The following is a 23,149-nucleotide window of genomic DNA, read 5'->3' as shown; positions in this document are numbered from 1 at the left end:
ATTAAGCTTCAGCAAAGTTCTAGGTGTGTATTGTGACACATCTGTACCAGATATGATGTCATTCTGAAGCCAGCATTGAAATGGTATTTGAATACTAGTGGAAGATGTGATAGATGCTTTCAGTTTTGGGTAACCTGACAACAAAGACACTCATCCACTTAATTTTGCCTTGCTCTGTCAAGTAAGTAAGTAGGGAACAGTAATTCTTCAGTCAGCTAGGAAAATATAGTGAGATTAGCTAAATGTGTTTTTTTTCTGTATCTGAGTCTTTCCATCTCTGTTGTTTTTTTATATTTCCTGTGATCTGAAACTCTGGTGTTTTACTGTAAACAGATTTCATGCTTTCTATTTTGTTATTTATTGTTAAATATATCTATACCTTTCATTGTGGCTGGTCTTTTAGAAAATATTTAACCTTTGAGAGTAACTGCATTTATTTAGTGGCAAAGTGGCTCCACATTCCTGAAAGTCCTGCTTCTTGGTTTGGAAATGCTATCATTTGTTTAAGTATTAGTTTTACTAATAGTAATTGGGTACCCTGGTAAGAGCCTTAGAGTAGTTGGCTTGGGGTGTTCTGGTGGCAGCGTATCTACGTTATAGTCTGAGTGGAAATGTCAGAGCGGTTAAACTGTGCCAGCCTTTTCACGTGTATGTGTGAAAATTGAATCTCAAAGAGGTTGTGTATGCCAGCTACTTTGAACAGGGATACTGACAGCACTGATTTCACAGAGAGGGTGGTGAAGGACTGGGCTTGAAACACCCCACTAAGAACTCAACTCTTTAAAGCTATCAGTTGGGAGTCTTATTTGGGGCCTAGAGAGAAAACCTGAGCCCCAGGACTGGAGTGTGCATTCCCTGGTTGCTCTTAAGGGAAACTGTACTTGGTGCAGTGAGATGCATCTGAAAATATTGTATGTGTCTATTTTTTTCTCAGTGAACATTCCCCACCAGTGTTAGTGGTGAGGATTGAGGCTCCTTGATCATTGGCCCAGAGGAGGGACATCACATAGTATTTGAACAAAGTATTAACATTTAAACCTGTACTGTATGATGCAGGTGTACTCAGCCTGGCACTCTCCAATGTGCTCTGTCCTCCTCCTCCTCCTGTGCAACTGCACTCTCTCTCTGTAATAACTTATGGGGCTATGGAAAGAGAAATGAGTTTGTTACATATGTGTATGACATGCATAGTCAGGTTGCATGTGAAGGTAAGAAAGGGGTTACTTGCTATACATATGTGGTGAATAGGCTCTAACCTTAGCCTCCTATCATCCCAAAATACTTGGTATGATGTCTTTTGAGGTCACTGTAGTGGTGATGACACTGTTGATCTATTCTTGGGATGACAGTGGCAAGTGTTACTGCTTGGGCCAAATTATTCCAGGCCTCAGTCATACTGAGGGCTTTCATAGCCCTACTGTAAGAGCTTTTCTCTCAAGTCATAGTGTAAAAAGTGGAGAAAGATTTTATTTTCCTGTGTATAACACATTTGTTCTAAAAGGAGCAGTCCCTTCTTCCTCAGCAGACATGAATATTCACTGAAAAGTAGCAGAGAAAAATAGCACATACTTCTCACCCAACTCTATTCTTGGGTGTGCCAACTACTGTTCATTAGGTATCTTATTTGTGTGACCAGTGGCAGGAAAGTTCAATATATGTACATTGTTTTACAATGTTTAGAAATTGCACTTTGAGGTGTGAAACATGGCTGTCCTGTATCTGTTTATATGTCATTAATGAAGCCTGCATTACAGCAACTTCAGTTAAATTAGGTGATCTGTGGAATTACAAATATTTCCCTGGGGCCATGCTGTGCACCACACATGCACAGTGTTGCTCAGAGCTGCAGTTAGTTGAGTACAGTGTTTAGCAAGTTAACATGATATACAAATTAAGTGATTAGGAAACAGTAATAAGGTGAGGTCTCATTTGCATAATTATTACCATCCCAAATTTCTACAATATAAATGTAAAGGAAGGTACTGAGAATTATCAATATATGGAATAAGTTGTAGAAAAGACAGTTCAAAACCTGCAACAGGTAAAATTTCACACTAATTGCTTGCACAACACAAGTTTGTACAACTTCTGCAATGTAAGTGCTATCACTTCAGCCTCACTACTTAAAGTTTGGTTAATGTTACCTGTTGTGGTACTTAAGTATATAATGATATAGTTTTGATAATACTTTGAACAAGAGCAGTGAGATGGATGCTGCAAGGGTAAGTGCTGAAGGATTGTTATGCCTAATAAGAAACACATACATCTGCAAATACTCCAAGCACATGTGAACACATTCAGGCTGGCCTTGTACAATCAGCTGCTGTTTAATCATTTGCCTGTTCCCTACCTTATACATATACCCATGTACAAAACTGTTTTTAATGATGAGAGGAAACAGTCATGGTGTGTTTGGGGGTGGAAATGTTATGGTTGTTGTACCAGGGAAGACACTGGCTCAATGGTATGCTGCTAACATTGGGTAAACTCTCTCAATGCACATATATGACTATTAGTCATAACAGCAGCATGGTATATTGGCAGGAGGAACAACAGTGATCTATGGGGTTTTCTGGGCAACTGACCACCACCATGGTAATACCAATGTTTTCAAAACCTACAAAGCAATACCTAAGAAAGGTAGTAAGGAGAAGAACACTTCTAAGTGTAGAAAAAACTACCAGAGAATCAAAATTATTTCATGTAGAGAATAAAGCGCTACTCTAGGCTATCTGTCTCCATGGCCAATGACTTTTTGGACAGGATGCTGCTGACAAGGGCTTCTGAGACCATATTTGGAAATGTACAGATTTCAGTCAGTCAGTAGTGCAGCAACAATGTATTGTCATTTCTTGTCATTATTTATTTATTTTTGAAATGCGGAGTTGAGAGGGAGTACATAAATGGACCTGGTGCTCATTAGGTGAGATGCACCAGATCAAGGAATGAATGAGAACAGACCTTTTTCCTTTATTTTTTTTCTTTGTTCCTCAGATTAGAGTTCAGGAGCATCAGATCAGGAAGCAGCACTGGATGCTAGCTGAGCCAGGAGATCAGGAAGTTTGCACTGTAACTTCCAATGGGTGGAGCCTAAGCCTTTTGACAGAATCAATTTATGCCCTCACATTTCAAACAAATGCTCCTATTTCTGGAACCACAGGGGTTATGAAAAGTATGAATGGCAAACCCTTCAGCACAAACTATTTTATAGTAGTAGCATTCTTTAGGTTCTAGGTCTTAAACTGAATTTTATAAGTCACAGAAAACACAGTAACTATTATGTTTATAATATTTTGTAAACAATTTACAATATCTCAACAGCTACTCAAGTTACACACAGGGCCGGTGCTAGCATTTTGGGGGCCCCAGCATGGTTCAAGTTGGGAGCCCTACTCAAGAAAACATCGTGTGACCACATTGCCATTGCACTCCCTTCTCTGCCATCGCACCCCCTTCCCTGTCAACCTCATCCAGCACCATTTAACTACTATTGTGTCACTACATTCAGATCATTAAGAATTGATGTGCCAAGCTACACACTGGCATTTAGTACCAATGTTACATTATGACAAACTACTGTACCACAGCAAGGTCGCTAATTACAGGTGCATACACACTGACTGGCATTTAGTGCCAATGTTACATTATGACAAACCCCTGTACCACAGCAAGGTAGCGACTCACAGGTACACACGCTGCCGGGCATTTAATACCAATGTTACATTACGATAAACCCCTGTACCATAGCAAGGTAGCGACTCCAGGTGCACATACATTGACTGGCATTTAGTACCAATGTTACATTATGACAAACCCCTGTACCACAGCAAGGTAGCCACTCACAGGTGCAGACACTGACTGCGTACTCAACTGCCCAGATTTTCACAGAATGTCCAGATGTGACTCATGTTTGGTGTGTTCCTCACAATTTGTAGTTTTCTGGATTTTCTTCTGGCAAATCATTGATGACTGAATTCATTAAATGACAGTTTAACTTTATATCCTTCAGAACATACATGGAAACACCTTTTATTCTAGCAACTTTTTCAGTTTATAAGAGCAATATTTAAAATCTGCCCAGATCTTTGGGGCTGTAACCCCATTATCTGTGGCTTTGTCCAGATTTGTGCCATGAGATTGAGAGCTACGACTGGCATTTAGTAGCAATGTTGTTACATTATGACAAGCCTCTGTACCGCATCAAGGTAGCCAGTCCCACAGAGGTACACAAAGACACCACACTGACTCCCCACAAAGACACCCACACTGACTGGCATTTAGTAGCAACATTGTGCATTATGACAAGCCTCTGTACCGCATCAAGGTTGCCAGTCCCACAGAGGTACACAAAGACACCCACACTGACTCCCACACAAAGACACAAGGACTCCCTCACTTAGGACAGAAGCACACTAAAACAGAGACTCTTGCACACAGGATAGACACCCACACGTGATAAAGACTGCACTACAGCAAGACTAAACATTAACACCCACACAGACACAGGACAGAGGCACCCACCCCCACAAGTACAGAGACAAGACCAGGACAAATTTACTACAAGACTGAACATAAACCCACACAAGATTAAATCAGCACTACCACAAAACAGAACTGAGACACCACTTCCAAACACAAGACAATGACATCAATACAGCAAGACTGAAACAAGCAGCATTTGATAAACTGACATCACTCAAGGCAATTACTGACATGCAGAACAGTCACACTGCAGATGTACATAACACAGCTATGGGACACAGAAAAGACTGCAGACACAACATACAAGGGAAAGCCATGGGGATTACAGAGCCTGAGGCAGACTCAAACCCAAACAAACCCAAAAGAAAGCCATGGGGATTACTGAGACCGAGGCAGATGACTGAAACCCAAACAGAGAGCACAATGTGGATTACTGAGCCTGAGACAGACAGACTCAAACCCAAATAAACACACAAGAGAACCATGGGGATTACTGAGCCTGAGGCAGACTCAAACCCATGCATAAGAGAGTAATGGGGATTAGTGTGTCTAACACAGGCAAACTCAAACCCAGAGAGAAAAAGGTGAAGACCAGAGTGTCATTCATCTTCCATGTGCATTTATATCTTCAGCTTCTGACTGCTGCCACTTGTCTGTTCTTCCTGTGCTTCTGTCCTATCCCCCCGATGAGTCCTGCTACTCCCAACTGTCCTAGCATCCTGACGAGTCCTGTCACTCCCCATGAGTCCTGCCTCTCCCCTGCCGCTCCACACGAGTCCTGCTGCTCCTACCTGCCTTTGATTAACATCCTGCTAGTTCCATCTTCATGGTCCTACCTGTTGGAGTAAGCAATAAAAGTGAATTCACAGCATACAAGCCACACTAAGCTGCTACCTGAAATTTACTGCCTGACAGCATTTTAAAAGATTAGTGGAAAGGAAATAGGAGCACATAGCTGCAGTTTTACTGGGATCTTACGAATTTTCTTCCAGACAAAGTCTTCAATGAGGCTGCCATGTGATACACTTTGTCCCACTTCATGCTCAATTGAGAGCACAGCTAAGCCTGAGAGTCTCTGCTGACTCATTGACGAACGCAGGTATGTCTTTCTGAGTTTCAGCTTAGAAAAGCTACGTTCTGCAGTAGCCACTGTAACAGGTGCAGTCAAATAAATGCGCATTGAAACATAAGTATTTATATATATGTCTTGCAAGTGGTTGCGAATGAGGAAATTTAACACAGTAAGTGGTGATGATTCATTATCAATCATACGAGAAAGGCTTTTAAGTTCGTGTCCAAGGTCAGAGTCATCAGTGTCACAGTAGCTACTTATCCTGTCAGTCAGTTGTTCTTTCAGAGCCTTGCAGTGTTACAGCAATGTGTCTTCTGCAACATTACTCAAGGCTTTAATATTTGATAAAAATCCAAAGGCCTTATCAAACTCTGAAAGCTGCTCAAACTGGTCAGTAAATAATTGGATTGCTGTGTCCAGCAGCACATTGAAGAACTTTACAGGATCCAGCGGTAAAACTACGTGTTCAGTCTCATCGTCTCCTTCATAGTCAAAGAACCGCTTTACTTTCTTCTGTCTCTTTTCTTGAAATGTGGTGCCAACATCCAGTTCTTCCGCTATCTTGGAGGCTTTGCCCATGGCATGTTGAAATCCTGTCTCTGTAATTTTACAGCAGGTCCATAATGGATGCCAGCACTTTACACATGTCGAAATATCAACAGATGGACTCTGCAGAACTTTGCTTGCACGATTTACCTCTGTCAGCACATCATACCAAACCACTAAACATACAATGAACTGGTATGACATAAGTTCTGAGCACAGTCCCCTTGCTTGTTGATATGTTGCAGCATCATTTGTATATACTGCTTGACCTATCTCCTGTAATGCCTCAATGGCTCCCTTCAGCTGAAATCTTACTGCCTTGACAGAGTCTATCCTGCATTCCCAATGAATCTCCGACAGTGGCTTCACACTGACATTTGTGTGCCATTTCAAGATCTGCCATCAGCTTGTTGATGCTGAACAGAGTATGTAAATGTTCTGTAGACATCCAAAGAATGACACTACCTATAGTGATGAATGTGCTCCATCACTAACTATAAGATTTAAATTATGGCAGGCACACTGCACATAAAATGCTCTTGAATTCATCTGTTTTATCCGGCCCTGCACTCCAGTTCATTTCCCCTTCATGTTGCTGGCACTGTCGTAGCCTTGTCCTTGACAGTCATTAATGTCCAGCTGATGATTTTGAAGAGTCTGAAGAAGAGCTTCTGTAAGTCCTGTCCCAGTTGTATCATTCACAGGCACAAATCCCAGAAAATGTTCCTCAACTGTGGCTGCAGTCCATGAAATATCCACATACCTAACTACTACAGTCATTTGCTCTTGATTGCTGATGTCTGGAGTGCAATCAAGAATCATGGAAAAGTACCTAGCTTAAAATAGCATTTGCAATCAGCTGAATAACTTCATTCTGTATGTCCTTCCCAAGATAGTGATCCATTACCTCTTTATTCCAAATATGATGCAAATGTTCAGCCATGACAGAATCAAACTGTGACAAAAGTTGTACTTGGCCTAAGAAATTGCCATTGCCATAGGTGTCCAGGGCATCACTTGTACCACGGAGTGCCATGTTCCGTTCTGCCAAGTATTGGGCAACAGCAATAATGATTTCTAACCCACCATGTCAGTGAGTTATCTCCTTTTCAACCACTGCTTGTCTCTTATCGTCCATAGTCTGCCTACTCTTTATACTATTGTCTAGTTCCTTCCACTTCAGCACGCATGCTATATGCTCCGGTGCTCGGTCATGGCTGTGTAAATCTTTAGACATCTCTCTCCATGCTTTGTAAGCACCTGACCTGAGAAGATGGTTAGAATGTCCAAACAATTTGCATGCAAAGCAAAACAGTACATCCTCTGAGACCGAATATGTCAGCCACGTGTGTTTTGCTCTCCCTCCATTAGGCAGCACATGGAAATAGTTCCCAGATGTAAATCTTCTTTTCTACTCATTGACTGGGAACTGTGGCAACACCACTTGCACAGGTCCATGCTGAATGGCAGCTACCCTAAACTCATCCCTTATCAAGTCTGGCCAAGTTCCTAGATCCTCAAAATATGTACCTTACACTCCCTGCAAGTCATAGGCCACATCTGTCACTATGGAAGTATGGGTTCCTTCTGTATCAAAGTCTGGTGATCCAAGGAACACCTCTACAGTTGAATCCACATTTGTTGACATGCCTTCATCCATGATAATGGCTGTAGGTCCACATGAGGTAGCCTGTGGTGTAGCCAAGAGAGTGGTCACTTTCTATTGAAAGGATGCTGGCCTCACAGTGGTCAGACTGTAATGCAGAACCATTGTGTTGTCCCGAAGGCTGACTTTTCCTGAATCTCCCCTCTCCGATGACCCACAGAAAATGTTCATAATGGAACCCTGTCTCTTTGCATCCTCATTCCTCTGCTGCTAAATCTTTCTCTTTGCTGCTCCTGACAAATATGTATGCTTCATCTCTAACTGGGAATGGAAGTAAAGCAGAATTACTATGCATGCAGACACAGTCCTTTTGACATACTTTTAGTAAAAATGCATAATGACTTCCATTGACATCAGTCACTATTGCACCGCAGGCAGAAAGACTGAAGAATAACTAACCAGTAGGCACAAAAAAGTAATGAGAAAGGCCCAAGTTACAGTTTTATGTTAAATACCTAACACTAGAGGTGAACTTGAGCATTTTCTACACAATTCTTCCCCTTTCATCCCCCCAAAATATGTGAAGAGGCTCCAAATGATGCAAAAGATTGATATTACAAGCTCTCTGGAACAGACTAAAGTCTGAAAGAAGTAATGGCTAGGAGAGGCACAAGTTTGAAGGGAAATACACCAAACTGAGGCAAGACAAATGTTATGGTACAATAAAAGACTACACATACCTAGTACCTCTCAATCTCTTAGCAGACTTGAACAAACCAAAATCATTGGTTGAACAAAGGAGTGAAATCATGGATTTGCTAGAAAACCTCATTTGTGAGGGATATAGAAGTGGCACACACATTGGGAACATTTCCACAACCCCCCTTAGCACAGGATCTGTGTACAAAAGTATAAAGCCAGGGAATGTACCATGCATTACGTGGAGGGTATGAAACATGAAGTCCATTTCTGCTAGTAGCATCAGCCCTCCGCATTGTGCTATGCAATCATTTTGTGAGAGAGAACAGGCCAAAAACCAAAAACATCTGGACACATTCTCGCAGTCCCCATCAACCTCCTAAACTGTCAACATAATTCAGACAGACAAAAATAACTGCAGAAGAAGGCGTAACATCATGGATAGTTTAAAACATTAACTTAGATAGCAGAGCAGTGTTTGTAGTAGTATGCATTAAAAACATCAGTACATTCTGTGGAATTCACATTCCCCCCCCTCACAGCTTCTGCACAATAATCCTGGATAAACTGAAAACCAAACACATAGGCAGAGCATTAACAATGTGCGTATACAGTATGTGGCCCCACATTAAAAAAATTCCAGGCAAACACTGATCAATGCAACATTCTCACAGCTGCTAACTACTCTCCCAACATTAGGCATTTTAAACAATGTATGGGCCCCATCAACCTCCAAATAGCATGATTCAAACAGCCAAATATAACTGCAGAACAAGCTGTAACATCATGGATAGTTAAACAGTACTATAAACCAAGACAGCATAACAGTGTTTGCATTAGCATGCATTAAGATATCAGTTCATGCTTGGAATTCTTATGCCCCCTCCCCCCAAGTCTAGGCACAATTCTGGATGAAGTGAAAACAAAAAGGCGTAGCATAAACAATGCGCTTATACAGTCCGTGACACCCCCCCCCCCCCCCCATTAAAAAAACTCCAGGCAAACAATGGATACTGCAACATTCTCACAGGCCCTAACCACACTCCCAAACTTTCAATACAATAACTATGGACAACGAAAAAAATTGAAGTCATTGCAACAAGGCATATCAAGAACAGTTAAACAGTACTACAAACATAGATAGCAGAACAGTGTTTCCATTACTATGCATTCAGATATCAGTACATTCTGCAGAATTCTCACCCCCCCCACCCCCCAGTCCCTGCACAATTTTGGATGAAGTGAAAACAAGCATAGCATTAACAATGTGTGTATACAGTATGTGGCCCTACATTAAAAATAATTCCAGGCAAACATTGAACATGGCAACATTCTCACAGCCGCTAACTACCCTCCCAACATTAGGCATTTTAAACAATGTACAGGCCCCATCAACTTCCAAAGAGCATAATTCAAATAGCCAAATATAACTGCAGAACAAGCTGTAACATCAGGGATAGTTAAACAGTACTATAAACCTAGACAGCAGAACAGTGTTTGCATTAACATGCATTAAGATAGTGGTACATTGTACGGAATTCTTACCCCCCCCCCCCCCCCAAGTCTAGGCACAATTCTGGATGAAGTGAAAACAAAAAGTCGTAGCATAAACAATGTGCTTATACAGTCCGTGACCCCCATTGGAGTCATTGCATCAGTGAGTAGAACATTGCAGTTATACACAATAGTAGTGTAACATGGTTTGCATTAGTATACATTCAAAACATCTATGCCTTCAGCAAGATTCTCACAGCTGCTAACTACCCTCTCAACATTAGGCATTTTAAGCAATGTACAGGCCACATCAACTTCCTAACCTCCCAGCAAAATTTAAACAGCCAAAAAACTGCAGAACATGGTGTAACATCAGGGATAGTGTAAAGCAGTACTATAAACCTAGATAACAGAACAGTGTTTGAAAAATATGCAAAAAACTCAAAACCTACTACAAATTTAGCTGACAATATACCAGAAGAATTTCATAAAATAGCAGCTGAAGCCAGTTCTTACCCTGAATACTTAAAAGATCCATTACTTAGCAATATGTCCCAACCATCTGGAAAATATCATACATTATACCCTTGCACAAAAGTGGAAACTTGGCAGAACTTACAGATTATAGGCCCAGAGCAATTCTTTCCCCACTAGCTGAACTCCTAGAGGAATGCATTCATTCTCAACCAATAATTTACTTGCCAAATCCCAACATGGCTTTGGGCCTCATGCTGCAACTGCCCTCCTCAGTTATACCAACACCAACAATTTAGAAATTATGGTAACATAGGATCATCTGTCTTTCTCAATTTGTTAAAGGCCTTTGTCAAGTCTCTCAACAAACTACTAACTACTCTTGCCAACTTAATTGCATTCCCCCTAGCCCTCCACTGGCTCCAAAGCTACCCAACAAGTCATAAACAGCCATAAAATGTCTCCAGGATCTACCTCCCTGTACTCCCAGTCACATTAGGAGTCGCACGAGGCGCCATCCTTGGTCCACTTCAGTTTAGTGGATTTATTGTCAATCTCAATACCGCCACATCTTTAGCACGCACACTCGAATATGCTGACACCGATACACTTGTGTCACATCTACCATGCAACAGGTCATGTCCCAACCCAGGCTGAAATAAGCTAATCTTCACCACTTACCCTATATGCCTAAGACTATTGACTTAGACAGCATCTCACAAGACTGCCCACCTATCCCTGCTCTAGCCAACTACAATATCCTTCTATGTCCCATTATTTATCTCCCCTCCTTTTCGTCACCCCTATCCCATTCTCTCTACCTTTTACATATACAACATAGATACTGCCAAAAAAATCAGCCAACTCTACCTCTTGCCCCAAATAACTAACTTACACACTCTCCTAACCAATGAGGAATCAAAATTAAATGTATATTACATTTCACATTCCCTTATATTGTCCCTCGTACAAACAGATAAACCCAACTTATTTTACACATTTCTAGCACTTGTGTACTAAGATAAGCATTTCTCCCTGTGCCTCCAATGAAAATTTTTATTTATTTATTTATTTAACATTTGTTGACCGGGAAAGTCCGACTAGGTTCCACAGATCCTATTTTCAGTGGAGGCCCAGGGAGAAATGCTTCAGAAGCATGTCTTTAGAATGTGGGAGGAAACCGGAGTACCCGGAGGAAACCCACGCGAACGCAGGGAGAACATGCAAACTCCACACAGAAGGCACCCCAGCCGAGAATCGAACCGGAGAACCTCTTGCTGTGAGGCGACAGCATTAACCGCTGCACCACTGCGCCGCCCAACTGGGCAAATTTGTTCACTAAACAAATGTAAAATAAGTAAAGTAAAACTAGTACAACCACAGCCCCTCACCCCCCCCCCCCATCCTCTTTGCACAAGAACTCTACATAAAAGCAAATTAAAACTGGTAAATCCAGTCCTCACCTCCCCAATCCTCATAGCACAAGAACACCATACAAGTGAAATAAAACTGGTAAAACCACAGACCCTCACCCCCTCATCCTCTTACCACCAGAGCACTACACAAACATAAAATAAAACTGGTACAACCACAACCTAACCCACCACCCTCTTAGCACAAAAACTCTACACAAAACCAAAATAAAACTGGTACAACCACAACCCTCAACGTTGCATAACCTTTTAATAAAATAACAAAGCTTTCAGACCATAAGTCCTTCTTCAGTGTTTATAAAATTCATAGTGGTAACAATGGCCTTATATATTAAATATTCACATCACATGACACAATCCAAACCTATCAAACAATATCAATTAAGATATCAATTAAGAGAATTTAAAATTTAAAGCAGTATTTCATGCAGTTACAAATACAAAACATCACATAAAAAAATCTTTCTAACCTACTAGTGCACCTGTTGTTGCTTACTTTTTAAAATTGGTTTTAGTGTTACCTGTTTATTTAGACCAGGATGAAAATCAGCTTGTAAGCAAATAATCCATTCATATTCTTTAGTATCCAGCCTATTAATCAAGTCACCACGTCTAATACTTGGTGACAAACCATCTATAACCCATAACAGGAATTGATGTGAATCATCAGTCTCCTGTATATGTTGAGCTAAGGAGTTAGTAATAACTTTCCGGCATATTTCTGACCTATGTTCTATGATCCTACCTCGTAACCTTCTTGCAGATTTTTCAACATAAAAACAAGAACATTGTTGGCATGAGGCTAGATAAATCACATATGTAGTATTACACATAGCTGTACAATGGAATACAATGGATACTAATATGACTTGAGAAAATATATACTACACCTGAGGTTGTGGCACCCTAGAGTGGTCCCCTTCTCCAAAAGACAATGATCTTGGGATTAGTAGATATATATAGCAGGGATATGGAAATGCAGCCTAACACATTAGGAAGTGTAGGAGGAAGGAGCTCATTCAAAAATGCTTTAATGGTGTAATGGTGAATTTCAAAATCCACTAATTTTTCTTTTAATCCTACGTTATTCTTTGGACCTTTTGGACCTGCACTTTTAGGCCTCACACTTGTCATAGAGGAAAACAAAATGTCATGTGCTCTCATCTATGTAATTATGGAAAAGTGAGCACAAGATGCCATTCTATACATTGCTTTTCATGTACCTTATTAGTTCCTCAAAGTGACACACTGTCAGTCACAGATAAATGAGCAGGAATCCTAGACTTGTCTAGGAACTTTACATTTTAAACAAGAAGAGCATATGAGAGGGCATTAATCCTGTGGGCCATTTTAGCCTGGCCACAGACCCCAAACTATTAGTACTCTTTGACATGAATTATTACTTAGTTTCAACCTCTTTCAGGGATTGAGTCGTCAGTCCCAGAGTGTATTTACATCTTCACATCCATTCATCTAGGTTTAGTGGAAAGAGTTATGAGGATAGGATATTATTAGCTAGTATGAATAGATTGAGTGGAACTGGGAGTAAAAATGTTGTGGAATACAATAGTGGGAATTTCCCTACAAAAGAGAAGGTGGATAAGGAACCAATGTTTTTTTGTTACCAGATATACTGTATTTTCAAAGAAATTAATTAAATTGGTGAATTATTATTGGAATTATTTGCTAAGATACAAGGATTTTTGTAACATCTTAGAAAATAAGCCACGTATTTCATACAGATGAGACAGAAGTACTGGTGAATTTTAGTCCATGGGAAGTTTGTTGGACCTGTAGATAGTATAAGTAGGGAGGTGGTTTATACAGGGACAATTCCTTGTGATAAATGTTCATGTTGCAGTTTTGTGGTTAGTAGCTTCCCAAAAATTAATGGTAGAAGCTTTCAAGTTCAGGGTAATTTTGGGTGTGATAGTGTGTGGGGGGGTAATATATGCATTGAGGTGTCCATGTGGGAAGTTTTATACTGGGGAAAGTAAGATATTTTTCTCTATGACAGTTAAGGAGCATGTTAGGGATATAAAAAAATGTAAGATAGAGAGTCCAATTGCTATACATTTTAAAGTTTGTCATAATAGTAGTCTACAAAGCCTTCAGGCAACAGTTTTGGAACAATTTTTTTTAATGAGCATTTAATGAAATTAACATCAAAAATAAACTACTTTTTAAATAATCAATTTTAAAGTTTGATACATTGTCCCCTAAAGGGTTAAACCTGGAGTGTAATTGGAAATGGTTGATTTAATTGTTTAATTAATTTTGGAGTGTTATACAAGGAATGTTTTTTGGTGAAGTTTTATATTCTGTGAAGGCTGTTGCAGCCGAGGTGCTAGAGAATTTATTTTATTGTTTCTTTTAAATAAAAGTTTTTTTTTTTTTTAGTCCTGACCATTTTTCTTGTGGCTGCTGCAATATTTCATGTTGCTTTGTGATTGGATGTGTTTGTATGTTCATGGCCAGTGATTCCTGTTCCTAGTTGCTGAGAATATTCAGTGAGACTAATATTGACCCGACTCAGAGATCAATGGAAAATTATGCTGTCCAGTCAGGTAAGCATTCCATAATGAGAGATGTCCTAGAAATTAATAATGTGAATGTTTTGCCTAGATTGTTGGATAAGATGGATGAAGACAGGGGAAAGTGTTCCAACAATCCTTTTTGCACCATTGGTCAATGTGCTGTGACTGCTTATACACCAGAAATCCAGGTACTGTTTGTGAAACTTGAGAGTTTACTTTATAAAGAAACCTCTGTACATTTTAATGTGCAGAGTTTACAGTGATACCTGGAATTGGAAATTACTCCTAGGGGTCTTAGGGCTCTGAAAATCCCCTGGACTCCTTTGACAAAAGGTCAAAGGGATACTAAATCTGAGTATTCTGATGTTTTAGCCAGAATGAGCAACTCTTGTTTAGAGCAGTTTCTTACTGAAATGAATGATAAATTATCTTATTTTGAACAAGACATTACTGAAAGAAAAACATAAGTTAAAGTGGGACATACGTGACTAAGAACGTAATCAAACATTTACGTGAAGTATGAATCAGACGAGACAATGCAATCGTATAAGTTCTGAACAACCAGGGAGAAATCATGAGGAGCATGGTGTTTCATTAACTTCAGCGGAGAGTTCAGCTACATCCATGGAATGGGATAGCGAGGAGGCTTCACATTATCCTCAGTTGCCTCCTGCTAGTAATCCTGAGCATTTTTAGTGGACGTTTAGTAGGGCAAATGAATGGATTGAGCAGTCCTTTAAGCATTCATGACACAACAATGAATATACTACAGGGACAAACTGGGAGGGACAACAATTTTGATATTCCAAATGAGGTAAATGGAACTAATTTACTTGTTGGGGACATTAATGTGTTGAGAGACAATGTTGACTATATAGTTAATTTATCGGGGAATGATTTTACAGAGGATGAAATGTCAGTGATGAGTTATGGCTTGATGTTTGTGCCAATGGTTATACCGAGGCTACATGATATAAAATGTGAAATTTTTAGATTGGTTAGAAAATTACATTTGTGGGATTTTTTTAGAGAGGACAACTACAATAAAGTTTTACTAGAAGAGAAATTTGAATTGGGTAGTGACTTTGATAGTAGTAATGATAGTGTTTTTCCTGTAGCACAAACTGTGATGTTAATGTTTATTGTCAATTTGACACTGAGGGTATAATGCAAAAAAGCTACTTTATACCTCTGTTTAAGAATGTCGCAATACAACATGTCTATGCCTTGTTGAATTATAGTGTTGAACAAGAATATTATAACTTTAATAAAAACAAGGCTGATATACACTATAATTTAAAGAAGATTAATGGCAGAGATTACAGTGTTTGGGCAAAAGGAGGGATATAGTTTTTAAACCAGCAGATAAGGGCAATAAATGTTATTATGCATTATACCCAGTATCTTAAAATGTGTTATCAACACTTGAATTATCATAATGTCTATAGAATGGTAGATGTGAATGAATATAAAAAAGCAGTGGAAATTTATAAGGAAGTGTTAAATAAAGGTGAGAGATTAAATTATTTTTCTTCTGATGATGTTAGAGATACATTTAATATTGATGACTGTACAATGGCTCATTTTTTCTGTTTGTCTAAAATCTGTAAGAACTTTTGGGATCCACTGGGCCATCTGATTATTTTGGCCTGTTGTTATTTTACCCATAACTTATGTTGTTTCTTTCACTGATATTTATTACTAGAGGTGGTTAAACTAACATCATATATTCAGGATGTTTTTAATTTTATAGAGAAAATAAGAAATAATAAATTGGAAAAAAGATATGTATTTTATTGTTTTGGCTGTAGTTAGTTTGTATACTAGTATTAGACATGTTTTGGGGATGGAAGCTTTTTATTATTTTTTAGGGCATAGTCCCAAGTCATATTATGTTATTGAGCTCATTTATTTTTGTTTTAGCAATATTTTTTTTAATTTAATGCACAGCTTTTTAAACAGTTGCAGGGTACATCCATGGGGGCATCTTTTGTCCCATTTATGCCAATATAGTTGTGGATTATTTTGAGGAGTGTTTGTTTATGGGAATGATTTTTTATGAAATATGTGTTAAAATATTAATGATTTATTGATGATTTGGTTTTTATTTGAAAAGGGGGCTAAGATTTGGCACCACAATTTATACAAGCTTTGAATTAGAATAGATTTAATTTGAAATTTGATGGGTTACAGTTGGGAGGAAAAAGTAGTCTTTTTAGATATTGAAATGGAGGGTATTAAGACTAAGGTTTTTAGAAAGTTTGAGAGTGGGAATCAGTTCTGACATGGACATAGTTTTCACCCACCCCCACACATTACAGGCTCTGTCTTATGGGGAGTTTTTGAGACTGAAGAGACTTTGTAATAATGAGAGTGAGTTTAAAGAAGGAACTACAGAAAACCATTAATACTTTTACTGGAAAGGGTTATGAGTATAGGATGTTATTAGCTAGCATGAATAGATTGAATAGAGTAGGGAGCAAGAATGTTGTGGGATACAATAGTGGGCATTCCCCCACAAAAGAGAAGGTAGATACAGAACCAATGTTTTTTTTTCACCAGATATACTGTCTTTTAAAAGGAATTAATTAAGTTGGTGAATTATTATTGGAATTTTTTGGTAAGTAACAAGGATATTTGTAGCATCTTGGACCTGTAAATAGTATAAGTAGGGAGGTGGTTTATACAGGGGCAATTCCTTGAAGTAAATGTTCATGTTGCAGTTTTGTGGTTAGTAGCTTCCCAAAAATTAATGGTAGAAGCTTTCAGGTTCAGGGTAATTCTGAGTGTGATAATGTGGGGATAATATATGCATTGAGGTGTCCATGTAAAAAGTTTTATACTGGGGAAATTAAGAGAGTCCAATTGCTAATGCATTTTAAAGTTTGTCATAGTAGTAGTATACAGGGGGGTCAGGCAGCAGTTTTGGAACCAATTTTAATAAGACATTTAATGAAATCAACATAAAAAATAAACTGCTTTATAAAGAATCAATTTTTAGTTTAAAGTTTGATACAGTATCCCGTAAAGGGTTAAATTTAGAGTGTAATTGGAAATGGTTGATTTAATTGTTTAATTAATTGTTAATTAGCTGGAGTGTTATATAAGGAATTTTTTGGTGAAGTTTTACACTATGTAAAGGCTGTTGTTGCCGAGGAGCTACAGAATGTATTTTATTATTTCCTTTAAATAAAAGTTTTTTTTCTTTTTAATCCTGGCCATTTTTCTTGTGGCTGCTGCAATATTTTGTGTTCCTTTGTGATTGGAGGACTCCTAAATTTGTCTAGGAGCTTTACATTTTAAGCAAGAAGAGAATATGATATGGCATTAATCCAGTGGACCATTTATAGCTTAGCCACAGACCTCAAACAATGAGTACTCTTCAACATCAATAATTAATACTTAGTTTTGACCTCTTTCAGTAAGGGATTGAGTGGCCAGTCCCAGGGTATATTTACAATTTCACATCCATTCATCTAGGTTATGCTTAAACAGGGTCAGGGAGCTACTTTGCTTTACATCCAAAAGGAGTTAAATCCATAAAAGAGAGATTCCCTGGGAGAGATAAGATATATTTATGTTTCAGTGGAAGTTTAGATATCTTAATGGAATGTTTAGGGTGTTATTTGCTTAGTGGATGTAAAGGAGCTCACACAGGATTGGGCTCTGCAGGCTATACAGAGGACCACTCTCAAGAGTTTATTAGAGACAGAAAAGAGAGTGAGAGACTGAGTGCTTTCAGGTGGTCAGTATAGCTTAAGGCAAATATACCCTTGACTGAATCTCAAGGTGAGTTACATGCTTAGAGAAATAAATAATCAGGAGCATTGTACTCTATAATGGGCCTGACAAGGGAGTAGAGAAAGGTGAGAACTCCCTTACCTCAAAGATATACTCCACAGTGATCAATCTGGCTAGATACAAGACTCTCCGTAAGACAGTGGATACATGATGATCAAAGGATAGTTCATTGTCGATGAAAGTGTCCAGGCTCCTAATGACTGAGTCAGTTTTCAAAGAGGTGTCACCTATGTGGAAAGTGCATGGATGCTTTTGTTTGCCAAAGGACACAATGCTGCATTTATTGGTATTTATTTTAAGATCATGGTCCAGACATCATTAGTGTGTTTTAGCTCCTTCTGTGGAATCTGCGAGTCAGAAGGTCACTTATAACAGCCCTGAGTTTGCAGTCCTCTGCAAACCTGGTCAGTCACAGATCCTTGAAATCATCCTTGACTTCAGAGAAATAAAACCCAAAAGAAGTGTTCCCAGGACAGATCTCTACAGAACATTACTGGTAACTACTCTTTTCGATAAGAGCATTACTCCAACACTAATAGTTTGTGTCAGTAAGCCTGGTTGCTATCCAAAGAGTAACATAGAGGATTACATTTAGTTTGATTAGCTTACTGATAATGCCAGAAAGTAGAATGGCATTAAAGGTCTTGATAAGATCCAGGCAGGCAGTGTAAGTCAATTTGCCTGTCACTAATGCATTGGTGACTTCTTCAAACAAATCTACCAAGTTCAGAAAGCAGGATCTGCCTTTCACAAATTCAAACTGGCATGGGTCCAAGGCTTGTAGATTGACTATGTTCTTGTTAATAAATTATATAATGATGCATTTCATAGCTTTACAAATAAGGCAGGCGAAGATTATAGTATCTATGGTATCCAGGGTCAGTAATGGGTTCCCCCTCCCCTGGTGAAGTGGGATAACTACACCTCTGATATGAATCAACTGAAGAGGCTGAGATTGTTTAGGTATAGTAGTGAGCCTGGGACAGAGTGTCTGTTGCTGATAAGGAGGCACCCTGGTACATTATCTAGGCCCATTGGAGCTTTTTATGCCCATGAAGAAAGTACTCAGAACTTGTTCAGAGATGGTCAGTGGGGCTGGTCTGGGTATGTTGGTATGTTAAGGAAATTTAGGAGGAGATGGGTTGGGGTGATAAAATTTAAGTTGAATTTGACAACTAATATGATGAATGTTTTCTCAGGCAATGAGTATGTGTTGTGTATTAGTTGTATACATTGCTGGGAATTATTTCTAAGGTTTCTGATATAGATGAACATGGCTTTCTATTTTTTCTCATTTTTTTTTATTTTTCAAGTATTGTTATTCAGTTGAATAAATTCCATAGTATTTGTATATAACATCTTAAATAAATATGTGCATTATTTACATCAGCCTGACACTATAACAGAGCTCAGTATATACAATTACTTTATAGGTATAACAATCCAGTTATCAGAGTGTATCTGTTCAGTTATTGTAAAGTGTCAATCAATGATAAGACTTTTTTTTTCCATGGATTGTTAATAAATGGCTTAAGATGAATCCTTAATTCTTTAATTTTAATTTCCAACAATGCTGTGGTCTTGAGTAGGCTGTAGAAATCTTCCAAAGTCGGTATCGTGTTTGTATTCCATCTTCTTGTTATACACTTCCTTGAGATTGCAAGTATTGTCCATACTAGATACATATTTGACTCATTCAAATGAGGACCTTCGTACACATTTAATAATACCATAGCTTTAGATAAGTTAAACGATTCATTAAATAAAGCGTGTAAAAAGTTTTAATACCATTCCAAAATGGCTTAATTTTAACATAATCAAAAAAATGTGATTCCAATCTGCATTGTGTATTTGCTCACACCTCCAACATATTCCCTTTGTGGAAGAATTAATTTTAGTAATTCTATCTGGAGTTAAGAAAACTCTGTGCAAGCATTTCCAGTTAAAAACTTTCCAGTATTGTGTAAAGGATGTATGTTTTATTGATAATAAAACATTTGATTTAATTTCTTCAGTTAACTGTAATGAGTGTCCTTTTGTTATATACTTCCAATATGAGGATTTGGGTGCTGTTTTATAATTTATCAATATCTTGTTAAATTTCGAAATACTATTTTCCATGTCATAATCATTATATACGATTTCATATAGGTATTTCGTAAGTTTAGGTATTTCTTTAAATGAAGAATTACTAATTATTCTGCATAAATCTTGCAAATACGTCAGAATGCTTTGCATAGTTAGCCAATCTTGTTGTGGAATTTTGTATGTTGTTTCTATTGTTTGTATATCCAGAACTTTTAGTTTTTTGATACACTGAAACCAACAAACCTTTCTGTTCCCAGGAATAAATTATTTCTCTGTATATTTTATGTGGATAGCTCTTTGTTACTATTAATGGTGTTAAAAGATCAAACCAGATTTTTAAATCTATATTTGCATTAATAATTTTCCTAAATGAGTCACTATAATAGTTAATCATATGAGTTTTAGTGGGCTTAGTTATGTTATAATGCATACTAATACATAATATATGCCTTGGAAAATGGTTTATATCTGTTATTTGAATTTTTTTTATAAATCAAATTAATTTATTGATATTACAGTTAGCGATTCTTTCCAATTTGCAGAATAATTCGGACATATCCAATCTGAGATTGTTTTAGATACTGATGCTTTTATGTATGTTTCTATAACAGGAAAGTTTAATCCTCCCTGTTTCCATGGTCTGATATGATGTATTAAAGCTATTCTGTTTCTTTTGGGAAACCATAACAATTTTATTAGGCATGAGTTTATTTCTTTGAATATATTCCTTTCTGGTAACAGTTGTATTCCCAAAGCTATATATACAATCTTGGGTAGTAAAACCATTTTTATTAACTGTAGTCTATCTTCAAATGTTAATATTATTTGTTCCATTTTTCCACAGAGATTTTAACTGTATTGATGATATTATTGTAGTTTTTTGAGACTAATTCATTATTATCCTTGCATAACTCAATTCCTAGATATTTTAAGGTAGATTCTTGTTTCACTATAATGTGATTCCCCTTCGTCTGCATTTTTTTTTTTTATTTAAAAAAAATTTGATTTTGATTTATTGTAATGGAGTCCTGAAGTCCTGTAAAATGTGTTAATTAAAATATCTAATTCTTCTAATGTCTCTTTTGTATTGCATAATGTTAATAATATGTCAGCAGCAAAGAGCATTACTTCAGAATTGTATTGTTCATAAACATCTGCTCCTTTGATTTCTGTATTGTTACATATTGAATCTGCCAATATTTCAATAGCCAAAGCAAATAGCATCTGTGACATGGGACATCCTTGTTTAGCACCCTTCATTATATGTATAGATTCAGAGGTGAAAGGACCTAGCTTAACGTACGCTAAATTATTTGTAGATATATATATATATATATATATATATATATATATATATTCTTTAGGAGATGAATAAAGGAAGGAGGAAATACAAATAACACCAGAATTTTTAATAAATAGTCTCAATTTAGGGAATCAAAGGCTTTTTCTATATAATATCAATTATGAGTGTTTCTTTATTTTCTTTATTAACATAACCTATAAGAGAAATTATCCTTTTAATATTGTCATGTGTGCGTCTATGATATATAAATCCAGTTTGATCATTATTTATTGTTTTGGATAGTGGTATTTTCATTATGTTAGTTAATATTGTCATAAATATCTTATAGTCATTATTTAATAATGATATAGGTCTATATGAGGTACAGAGGTTTGGGGGATTGTTTTCCTTTTGGATTGGTGTGATTAAGGAATATCTCCAAGAGGGTGGTATTAAAGCTTGTGACTGAATTTCTAATAGAGTTTTATGGAAGAGGGATAGTATCTTTGAAGGAAAAAGTTTATATATTTCTATAATTATGCCATCTATACCTGGAGCTTTATTATTTTACCCTCTTTTATTTTATCTGTAATTTCTTTGTAGGATATGGGTGCTTGCAGATCTAGTTTTAATTTTTCTGGTATTTTTTATATTAGAACATTTTTCATCTAGATTTAATTGATTGATATGTATATTTTCTTTTTGGAAATGTTCCATATAGTGATTTCTATAGGCATCAAGAATGTCACCTATATCTGAGACATTTTCCCCTTTCTTTTCATGGAAGATATTTTTAATGTTATTAGCTTTTGATTGTATTTTTATTATTGTGGCTAAATTATGTAGATATTTGGGAGAAGTGGCCAAGGTATTAATTTTTAGTTTTTCTAAAGCTAAACTAGTTTTATACATTAGAATTTCATTGTATTTATTGTTTAATACTTCTCCTTTCTTTTTCATCTCCAAATGATTTTGATTTTTGCAGCTTTTACTGACCAAAGGTTGGATTGTAGATCTAATAATTCAGAATCCCATTCCCTGATTTTTTTTTTATACCAAGGTAGGGTTTTACCATATATGTAAACTTTTAATACGTCCGATATCATTATTTTATTTATCTCTGTGGTGCAATTAATATCTAAGAAGAACTGTAATTCAGATAATAACCAGGGTTTGAACTCTTTAATTTTAGTTATATATGCTGGAATTCTGGAGTTAAAGATTTAAGCAATAATCCACGCCTGGGTGTGGATAATGCTGGATTTACCCACAGTTGGTGTGGTTTGGTCATGAGGGCGAAGCCCGAGTGACCAAACAAAGACAACCATGGGTAAATCCAGCATTACCCACACCCAGACTTGGGTTATTGCTATTATACAATGACATTATTTAAGAAAATAAAAAAATACTTACTTTTCTTAAATAATGGCATTGTATAATGCCTCCTTGCTGTCCTTCCATGTCTTGTAGAGATCCTCTTCCTATTTCTGATGTACTGGGCATGTATATGGGACTTGCGTCCCCACGCATACTCAGTACATCAGTGCTTCAAAAAGTAAGCAACAGAGAAAAGAAGATCTCCGTTGCTCTGTTTTGTTCCTTTTTTAAATAAAAAAAAAATAGTTTGGGGCAATT

This window comes from Protopterus annectens, chromosome 2.part0 (genome assembly GCF_019279795.1).
Source record: "Protopterus annectens isolate FY-2018-M chromosome 2.part0, PAN1.0, whole genome shotgun sequence".
Lineage (NCBI taxonomy): Eukaryota > Metazoa > Chordata > Ceratodontiformes > Protopteridae > Protopterus > Protopterus annectens.
This window is presented reverse-complemented; position numbering follows the sequence as displayed.